Source organism: Pleurodeles waltl, chromosome 5 (genome assembly GCF_031143425.1).
Source record: "Pleurodeles waltl isolate 20211129_DDA chromosome 5, aPleWal1.hap1.20221129, whole genome shotgun sequence".
In the NCBI taxonomy this organism is placed as follows: Eukaryota; Metazoa; Chordata; class Amphibia; order Caudata; family Salamandridae; genus Pleurodeles; species Pleurodeles waltl.
Genome location: NC_090444.1, coordinates 1343117993 through 1343127943, shown reverse-complemented (window position 1 = coordinate 1343127943; position 9951 = coordinate 1343117993). Strand labels below are relative to the sequence as shown.

At 44.7% G+C, this 9951-nt stretch overlaps 1 long non-coding RNA gene across 1 annotated transcript; it reads right to left on the bottom strand.

Annotated features, from left to right (window-relative positions):
• Nucleotides 1–9153, bottom strand: LOC138296461 (uncharacterized). Its single transcript, XR_011203837.1, has 3 exons — nt 8848–9153; nt 3511–3570; nt 1–2321 (listed from the first exon to the last, which is right to left on the bottom strand). It is a non-coding gene; the product is annotated as an uncharacterized lncRNA (long non-coding RNA).
• Nucleotides 9154–9951: the final 798 nt, after the last annotated feature.

Sequence of the window (9951 nt, the reverse complement as noted above, 5' to 3'; positions counted from 1 at the left end):
CCCTTCATGTCATCTCTCCTTTCTGTTTTCTCTTCCCCCACACCTTCCCCTTCCTTTTCTTTTTTTCTCTTCCGCCTTCTTTTTTTCCCCTTCCCTTCCCCCCCACTGTTTTTCCTCTTCCCCCTCCGTCGTGTTTGTCCTTCCTGTTTCCCCCCCGATTCTTCCATCCTCCACGCTATATGCGCCAGGAGGCTGACTTTTGAGACTGGGGATTACGTTCCCCAGCCTCCTTAGCGCCCTAAATGCGCCGCGTCACGCGCCTGCCTCAATGGACACTGGCAACACCATTTCCCAGCATCCTGAGCGCCAAGCCGGGTCATCCTGACGCACCCTGTCTGCCGGTCACGGGTAACCGGCCGGAGCTGGCGTGGCACAGGACGCGCAGGGGAATTCAATTATCTCCTCATCACTTACACTATTTAAACCGCCCCCACGCTGTACCACACAGCTCAAGCGGTCCAGCGAGGGGTCGGGCTAGGCGCACGGTGTGCGCCTCCTTTGACGTAGTAAGTGCAGGAGGACTTACTCATCGGTCGCTCTTCAGATCTTTAACTTCTGCCACGTCACAGATAAGATATTGGTTGGCTGAGATAGAATGTGTGTTGTTCCCAGTAGTGTGTGCATTTTATAGTACTTACCTACAGCTTGGTTTACTTTATTACATTCAACTGTAGTACTTTCATTTTAGTGTACTTTACGTCGCTTAACCCCTCGTCTCTGTCCCCGGCCAGGGCCTTTAACGCCATGCCCTGACCTCGGTTCCAGAATTTTTTGGTTACCGTTTTCCTTGCTCTGTTACAGAATCCGCCTCACTACAGGTTCTTATTATCTGTGTGGATACTAACTGTTATCCTTCTGGCCATTTTTGCAGAGGTACTCTCCTATCTTTAACGTGGGAGTACACCTACGGACCATGATTCTGTTTTCTGATATTAACTGCCGTACCTGCCTATGTCTTTATTTTTCCTCTTCCCCCAGAGTGTGACTATAAGGGGACACTCCCCCTCCTGGAATCTGAGACCAGTAGCCTTAGATATTGGGGTAAGGTATTATTCTGTCGGTAGATATGTTTCACCAAATACATTGCATGACTTTGGCTTGCTGTGGCACCCCCCATTGTGTGTTTTGCTGTGCTGTGTTGTTGTTTTTCACATAACGTTATCCAGGTTTCTGTTCCTCCAGGCCTTCACTAGGTATTTCCTTGCCACAGGTAGGCCCCTTTAATTGTTATATTTCCTTCCCACTCTCTTTTTGAGTATGGATGTTTGTTTGTGCATTTCATGACGGTTAGGGATCCTAGGCCCTGAAGAATGCCCCCATACCTTCCTTGGCTCATTGTAGAGGGCAGAAACATGTCGGCCATTTTTTAGATAGGTGACCCAGTGAGTCCTTACTCTCACTTTGGTGTCCTACCCTTGTTTTTAATACACCAGCAGACACCACTATTAAAAGTGTAGATTACACACCAGTAACTGCCTAGGTGTTTTTATATCTTCCCCTAGCTTAGCTGGATTCCACTAACTCCAGATAAAAAATAATAATTTACGCACTCCCTCCCGTTCCTTTAACGGTGAGGTTGAGTCCGCCCAGGTGGCACTGTCCTACCTGGGTGGGGCTAGGTGGTCAAATGATGAAGCATGACACTATATAGTGTGTGAGACCACCTAGTCCGTAAAGAAAATACCCCCTCCCCTATCCATCACCATCCCACAGTACTCACACTCCACATTTTGACACCCAGTGAGGTCTAGGAGCCCATGGACAATCTCCCGTGGTTATAGCTCCGTATCATTAGTAAACCCCATATCCTTTTGTGTTTATTGGCTTTATATGCAGGGAGCTAGTATGGGTTGATTCCTACTAAATACTTAGTTCCAATCTCCCTAAACTCTCCGGCTGTGTTACGCTAATTCAGTGCAAACCAAGTATAAATATGGGCCTTAGTGTTTGCTCCCGCCTCCTTCTCCAAACATTTCAACCTTTTCAGGACCAGTGTCACATCCCTTTGTAGATCTTGGATCAGTTTCTGGTCGATGCCAGCAGGTGGAGTGGGCTGTCGTATAGACGTGGACGGTGTTGCAGCTGGAGCTGTAGTGGTGGTGGCAGCTGTGCCCCCAGCACAGCTGTGGAGCTTGGTCTTCTCTGTGCGGCCGCTGTCAGTGTGGGACCCTCTTGGGTGAATGCCTACCATTCCCCAGTTGATCTCTCTCTGCAATAGCAGCGTGCCATCCTCCGAAACCCAGACTCCACTGCCAGGATATGTCTATAGCAGACTGCCTTCTTCTGGAGTGCCCGCAGTTCCTCATTGTTCATGTTGGCAGCTGTTAAATTAAGACAGGCAACCATCAGTGTGAGCATCATGTGGAGTATGTACAGATTATTACCTTACACTCTACATCTAATTGAACATGCACTCCAACTCACATTCCGGAAAAGAAAATGGCCCTGATAAATGCAACGACAACACTGCCTTTGTCATTATTTCATTGACACCAAAGCAACGCACAACAAGATTAGGAAACAAACCAAATTAGGTGTGCATTGATTTTGTGCCATGTGTAATAATGCAAAGGCAGTGTCAACTTCACATACATCAGGCCCAAAATTCCTCATCATCTGTGTTAATCTTCAACCATACATCACCAGTAACTTGAATATGTTATTGGGAGTATGGGATGTAGTTGGTAACCATAAGGGGTCAGGGTTGATAGGTACACATGCAAGCCTGATCAATATGACTGTCACCTACACAGTGAGCATGACATCTACCTACAAATGTGTTGTTCCTCTCCCCCTGTGCCTAAGGGGGGTATGGCCATGCAATCCAACATCTCATATATCCTGGTCATCCACCAAGGCATGCCCACTCATACACAGAGTCAGGGAGTGGACCACATGTTAGGAGGGCTGCAAACTAGGAAGCTGGTATCCATAGGTCTATCACATCTACATTCATGTGTCCAGGTGTAGACACCCATCAATAGCTGATCTGCCAATGCAATCCCTTATACACCCATATCCATGCCAGCACATATCTGGCCTTGACCTGCATGCAATCCTATTACATTTCACATAAGTGTTATGTAAATGGTGGGCAACATATGGAGCACCATGCTGGGGGCAATTGCCCACCCAATCCTACATATATATTACAATACAGGGATGCACCAAATTGGGTTTAAAATGGTGCATCACTGTGTTGTGAGAATGACGGAGTATCCCAGTGCCAATATTGTCAAAGAGTTGCACTTCTTAGTTACATATGGCCCTACATGTGGCTTGTCATCACCTTGTTTACACAATGCGGCCCATTGAGCATCACAAGCCTCACAAGTTATGACTCTCTGCTTGTGCCTGGGGAACCTTTAAATGGGACACAATGTCACCATCCAGCCTACTTTGATATCTGATCATTTGACAGCTTATTACATCCAGCATTGTGTGCAATATACATTACTCACTCACACCAAACCCTGGATTACTTCACAGGACACACATTATCACACTTACTGGATACATCTGGGTCCTCAAATCCTGCCACTTCGCTGATGGTGTAGGGGGCAGGTCCACCTGTAAGATATGGATGGAAAAACATGCTTAGTGTCATATCCTTGTCACTACTAGTGGACAACATATTACAGTGTGTACTACTTCAGAGGAGTAAGCAAGTTATCCTGGTGTAAAACAGTGCAAACCCACAATGACACTGACACTCAGGTGAGTGAGAGCCACATTTCTGCACACTTACACTGGGTCTGAGACTCATGTAGTGCTACACCCTGCCACAACCATATGTGGCTAATCTATAGAAGATGGAACTCCATGGTATGAGGGGTAGTTGGGTGACAAATATATGACACTACCCTGGTGCTTTGTAAGACAACTGACTCAGGTATTCAGGCGTGTCCTGCAAGGCACCCAGAAGTACTTTGTGATGGACATGCAGCTCAATTATTAGTCTGCAATGATCATGCATTGAGTAATCCATGACTGATGTGTGGCAAAGTAGTCTGATGGTATCAAATGCCACATTTGCATTGCCCCCTAAGGCGGGTAAGCCCCCTTTGCTAACATGATGGCAGGGATAATGTGTGTGAAATGATGACAGTGTAGTGCTATACATGCATTGCCCTACTTTGTTGCCAATTTCCAGTTAAATATAGGCTGTTTAGTTGCAGGTATGAAGAAATAGATGTCAGTTGGTGCTGGTGACACTGTATTGGACAACTCAGGCATGGGTTCCATTGATGATGGATTTGGTGGTGTAGATACCATTTCTGGTGCAGCCTTGAAAACTAATACTAATGGGCATGTGAGGAACATACTATTTTAGAGTCAGGAGTGCTCAGTCCTCTAGTTTGGAGGATTTCAGGAAATAAGGAAGATTCACAGATGTTTCTGGCCAGGCTTCAGACCTACTCAATGAATTTTGGGCTCCATTGGTGTGTATGGAAATGCTGGCTTAGTTGGTGCTTGTTGAGAGATTTTGATGCCATGGAGGATGATGAGGTTATGATTCCAAACGTTCTAGCTGAACTGTTTAGAAAAGGCCTGTTATAGAACAGTTAATTGTTACATATCTGTAGTAGTGACTAGACATTCACTCTTGGAATGCTTTTGAAAGGCCAGTTACTTGAGTATACTTCTGCATGACAATCGAAGACAGCTTAAAAAGTGGCACATCTCTTTAAGGCTTTTGATGTTGTCACTGTACTATTGCCTTACACTTGCCGTACATATTTTTAGATACAGGAAACAACACACCTTGACCTTCCCACATTTTTGAAATAGTCACAATCCTTCCTACCGCAATATACCACTTTTTGGCTCCTCTCTAATTTTCGAAAAATTCCTTGTAAAGGTTCACGAGTCCTTTTGTGCCCAAGCTACATGCACATAAGCTTCTCCTGGTTTTTCTCTCAGCAGAATCACTTCATCAAAAATCCTTTCACATTCAGAATCACTTACACTAAAATCTCTTTTTCATTTACTCCTTTTTGACTTTTCAGACTTGTCAGAAACCTCTGTCCATTAATTTCTGTACCTTGTCACATTTTACAAGTCTCTGATCACATTAAACAATTATCTTAGATTTTCTAGCAATGCCACTAAAACAAACTTAATCATAATACGATATCAAAACGATACGATATCAAAACACAAACTTAATATAATACGTAATATCAATCAACCAAAACACGAACAAGTTTTGTCTGCCAAAGGACACAGGATGGAAATCAAATCAATCAACAACAAAAAAGGAAACTGCATGTTAAAAGCTCTACTGACATATTTCCTTTATCAATGAGAACAGGGATGTTGTCATCAAAAGAGGCCAGAAATATGACATATGAAATATGGTTTATCTGCTGTAACACGATTTAAAGAGAACACTTGCGTCATTGGAAACACAAATGCGCCATTTTGCTGGTGTCATGTTGCATTTACTTTACAAAGGGCCAAATTTACTATTCTTTCCTGCAATGTAGCAAGGCAACTTGCTGTGTTCGTGAAGGGGAGAGGGCAGAAATGCTCCATATTTACAAAGATATGGAGCATTTTGCTCTCGCCTCGTGCTAGCGTACTGTGGTCCTCTTAGTTTTTGTGAAACTTCAGTACATAATGGCTGTTAGAGATGTCACTTTCTGTCACAAGGAAAACAAGCATTTGCAATGCAGTGGGTCTCAGGTTTTCTCGGGGTAGAGATATTAGCATTGTAAATTCCTAACTGGACTTTTCTTGCCACACAAACTGAATATTAAAAGTAAAACAGTTGACATGAGGGACCCAAATCAAAGTGCCGCACTGAGCACAAAGAGAGAGACAAAAGGAAAAAGAAGTTTGCTCGCAGTGCAATTATCCTTGTAACTGGGTCGATGGCCAAGGCGGTAACAAAATCGCCCTAAGGAAGGACAAACGTAAAGCAGATACCAACAAAAACAAAGGATTTTTGAAAGGCAAGCCCATGAACGAGTAATTGTGATGGGCGTGAGGTGGGGGTGGTTAGTAGCACAGAGACATAGCAACAGGTCGGAAAAAGCAACACTTGTGCGCTGCTATGCTCGACCTCAAAAAACAAACCGGAATTAGCATAAGCACCAACAAATTGCCACATAAAATGAGTAGAGGGTGAGAATGAATTTCTGAAGGACCGATAAGCTGTCATTTTTCTGATTTGATGTGTGTGTTTACTCAGCAGCACTCGCTAACCTGCGCATCACAGGCTTGAATCCTGGATGACTTCTCACTTGAGTGTACTCATTTGTTGCAGCAACCCATGTCTAACCTGACACAGGATCCTATCACATTAAGACAGCTCAGCAGTTTATGCAGCCACTGTTGAAGGTATATAAGATGTGTGGCGGTAACACTGCGGGGCATATTTATATTCTGTTTGCAGTGAAATAGCGTCTTTTTTTTTTACGCTATTTCAGCGCAAACTTAACTCCATATTTATATTTTGACGCTAGACCTGTTTAATGTCAAAATATTGGCGTTAAAGACATTTTTTGCCTGCGGAAAACTACCTTGCGTCAATGAGATGCAAGGTAGGTGTTCCCAGGCAAAAAATAATTCTAAGGACCATGCGCCTTATTTATCCTCCCATGCAAAAATGGTGCACGGGAGGGAGGCGGGCCTAAATAATGGCGCTAAGCTTGCTCCGAGCTATTTTATACGCCTGGGTCAGGGAAGGCGTTAGAGGACCTGTGGGTCTATTCCCATGGTGGAACACCATGGAATAAGTCCACAGGTGCCATTCCCAGGCCCTAAGGAGACCCCCACCCACACCAGAGGGACAGCGAGGATAGAGGACCCCATCCCACGTAAGTAGAGGTAAGTATTTTTTGATTTTTTTAAAGTGCCATTGGGGGCCCTGAAATGATTCCCCATACATTGCACTGGGTGCAATGGCCATGCCCAGGAGACCCTTGTTCCCTGTGCTGGCCACTGGGTGGTGAGCATGACTCCTGTCTTTTGTAAGATACAAGTGATGTGGTATGGTAGGTTTTGCGTCACAAAATGATGTTAGGCTGGTTAGAGTCATCTTTTTTTATTCTAACCAGCCTAATATCATTTTTTGGTGCAAAACCCTCTTCTCCCATACCGCCACCCCCACCCCTTCCCAGCTAACATTATTCTCCATGACGTTAGCCCACCCTTTGCGCCAGATTGGCCCATTCCATAAATAAGACACCTGGCCGGCGTCTTGGAATGGCGCTAACCGGCGGTATACTTTTTTACACTAAACTGCGTTAGCACAATTTAGCTTCAAAAAGTATAAATCAGGGCCTGAATTTCCACAGGGCAAACCAGCTGTTATTCTTCTGAGGTTTATAAACCTGGGCCCTTATTTATACTTTTTGGTGCAACACTGCACTAACTCAGTTTTGCACCAAAAAGTTTAGCACTGGCTTGTGCATCAGCCGGGCACCATATTTATGGAATGGTGCACGCCGGTGCAAAGGGTAGGCTAGAGTGAAAAAAAATTACTTTAGTCACGTGGGGCTGGCGGTATAGAAGAAGGAAGTTTAGCACCAAAAAATGACTTTAGGCAGGTTAGAGTAAAAAAAAATGACTCTAACCAGATTAGCTTCATTTTATGGTGCTAAACCTACCAATCCACATGACTCCTGCCTTTCTGACTCCGCCTTCCTTAAGTAGTGGTGTATTTGCCCCATTTTAACGCCTGCCCTGACCCAGGCATTATTTTTTTACGCAAATCGATCTGTGCGCCATTTTCTGACTCCACCTCCCGGCAGTGCAAGATTTTTGCGCGGTTGGATAAATATGACGCACGGGTGTTTAAGTCATTTTTTGGACGGGAACGCCTACCTTGCATGTCATCAACGCAAGGTGGTTTCCCGCATCCAGAAAATGACGCACACGGTGGAATTTTGGCATTCGCGGGCTCGGGCGTCAAAGTTTAAATATGGCGCAAGGTTTGCGCTGAATGTGCATCACATTTGGCGCAAACAGAGTAGAAATATGCCCCAAAATGCAATACTTACCTGTACTTACCTGGGATGGGGTCCCCCATCCTCTGCAGTTCCTCTGGTGTGGGTGGGGGTGCCCCTGGGGCGGGCACCTGTGGGCTTATTCCATTTCCTCCACCATGGAAATAGGCCTACGGGTCCCCTAACGCCTGCCCTGACCCAGGAGTTAAAAAACAGGGCAAAGCTAGCACCATTTTTGCACGGGAGTATAAATATGGCCATAGAGTAATTTTTTGCACGGGAACGCCTACCTTGCATTTCATTAAGGCAAGGTAGGTTCCCACTTCCAAAAAATGACTTTAACTCCATAAATTTGGTGCTAGACAGGTCTAGCACCAAAGTATAAATATGGAGTTAGTTTTGCACCGAATTAGAGTAAAAATAAATGATGCTAATTCGGTGCACACAGAGTATAAAGATGCCCACTAGGGCACCTGAGTTTGTAATACATCTATTTTTAAGAATCCATAATAATGGTTTGTTGAGGGCTGCTTGCATGACTCTTTCTTAGAATAATTATACAGGACAGACATTAGTTGTGTATTGAGCATTCAGGGACTATGCTATTTTACTAACTTTCAGAGATAAAAAAATGATGGATCACTTTCCTATGTACATTTCGTTAACAAGCAAGTAGTACCAATACTTTTCTTTTTTTCTTTTTTTAGACACCTTCAAAACGTATACCAACCACCTTTAAATCTGTGAATAGATACAGTACCAAAGGACAATCCCCAGATGTCCCTGTGAAGCTCTACATGGACATCCAGTAACCGCTTGTGGTACTGCATCTGTTTGGTCAACGAAGAATCAAAAGGTCATGGGGAGGGCGGAATTCTTAAATTTTACTTACTTTTCTGTTGTTAGGTCTGTGCTCTCCCCATCGGACACTGACTTGGCACATTCTCAGCCTCCACAGATCGTGGGTGTTTCTTTGATGCTACCATTGGCTCCATCTCTGATGCACCTTAAAATTGCACGGACTGCTCTGCCTCATTGCTTCTAGCCTCTCCTCAACGTTGCCATGACTCGCCTATTGCTTTTTCTTGATTGCTGTCAAGACAAAGTATAAAAAATTTCAGATGCTAGTAATGACGCGCATCACAGCTGCAGACCTGTAAAGCACGTCTCCTGGAATACCGACCTACGAGTGGCTGTCAAACACTTCCGGGAATGTGGAACACATGTTTCCAGGGTATGAGAGATACAGTTCCGGGGAGGTTTGGACGGTTTCTTGACAGGCGGTAACCCTTAGTTGCATCTGCGATTGGTGAGCCTGGACACACCGGATGGCCAATTCTATAGCAGGACCGGAGGCTCGGATTATGCTTCTCCTTCTTTGCTGTTTATTATTCACAAAAACACAGCAGCCAATTAAATAAAACTTTTAGAAAAACTACAAATCCCATACACATGATGTCAAGCATCGCTACCAAATCGACAACCATACTGTCATATATCTTCGAAAAACGACAAACTTGTTCCTCTTTCTGTGCTGCTTCGGAACAAGATAAGTACCTTTCCTTCTTAACCATTACATTAGTGTTTTATTTTGCAGCGATATCCCCGTTGTCGGAGCCATCAGCATGCAGTGTACACGTTGCTCAGGTTTGACAAGTGTCACGCGATCGGCCGTTTTTGAAGTAATCGCACCCGCGGGGCGCCAGGAGGCAAAGTGGAACAAGCGCTTGCAGCGCAAGGACAATGGTCCACTTTCTAGCTCATGCCCGCGCATGCGCTCCGCGCGCTGCTGGCTTTTGTCAGTTTCAAATTCTGACAGTGAGCTCACGCCAATAGACCCGGCTGTAATCAGCTCGGCTCCCACATCAATACACTGTTGAGCAGAATCTTCCCCACACGCCCACTCCCCAGGGCTGACATTTGGCTATCACAGGCTTTGCCTTGGGGGGGGAATACTTATTTTATATATACATATATATACTTGTTATATAGACCT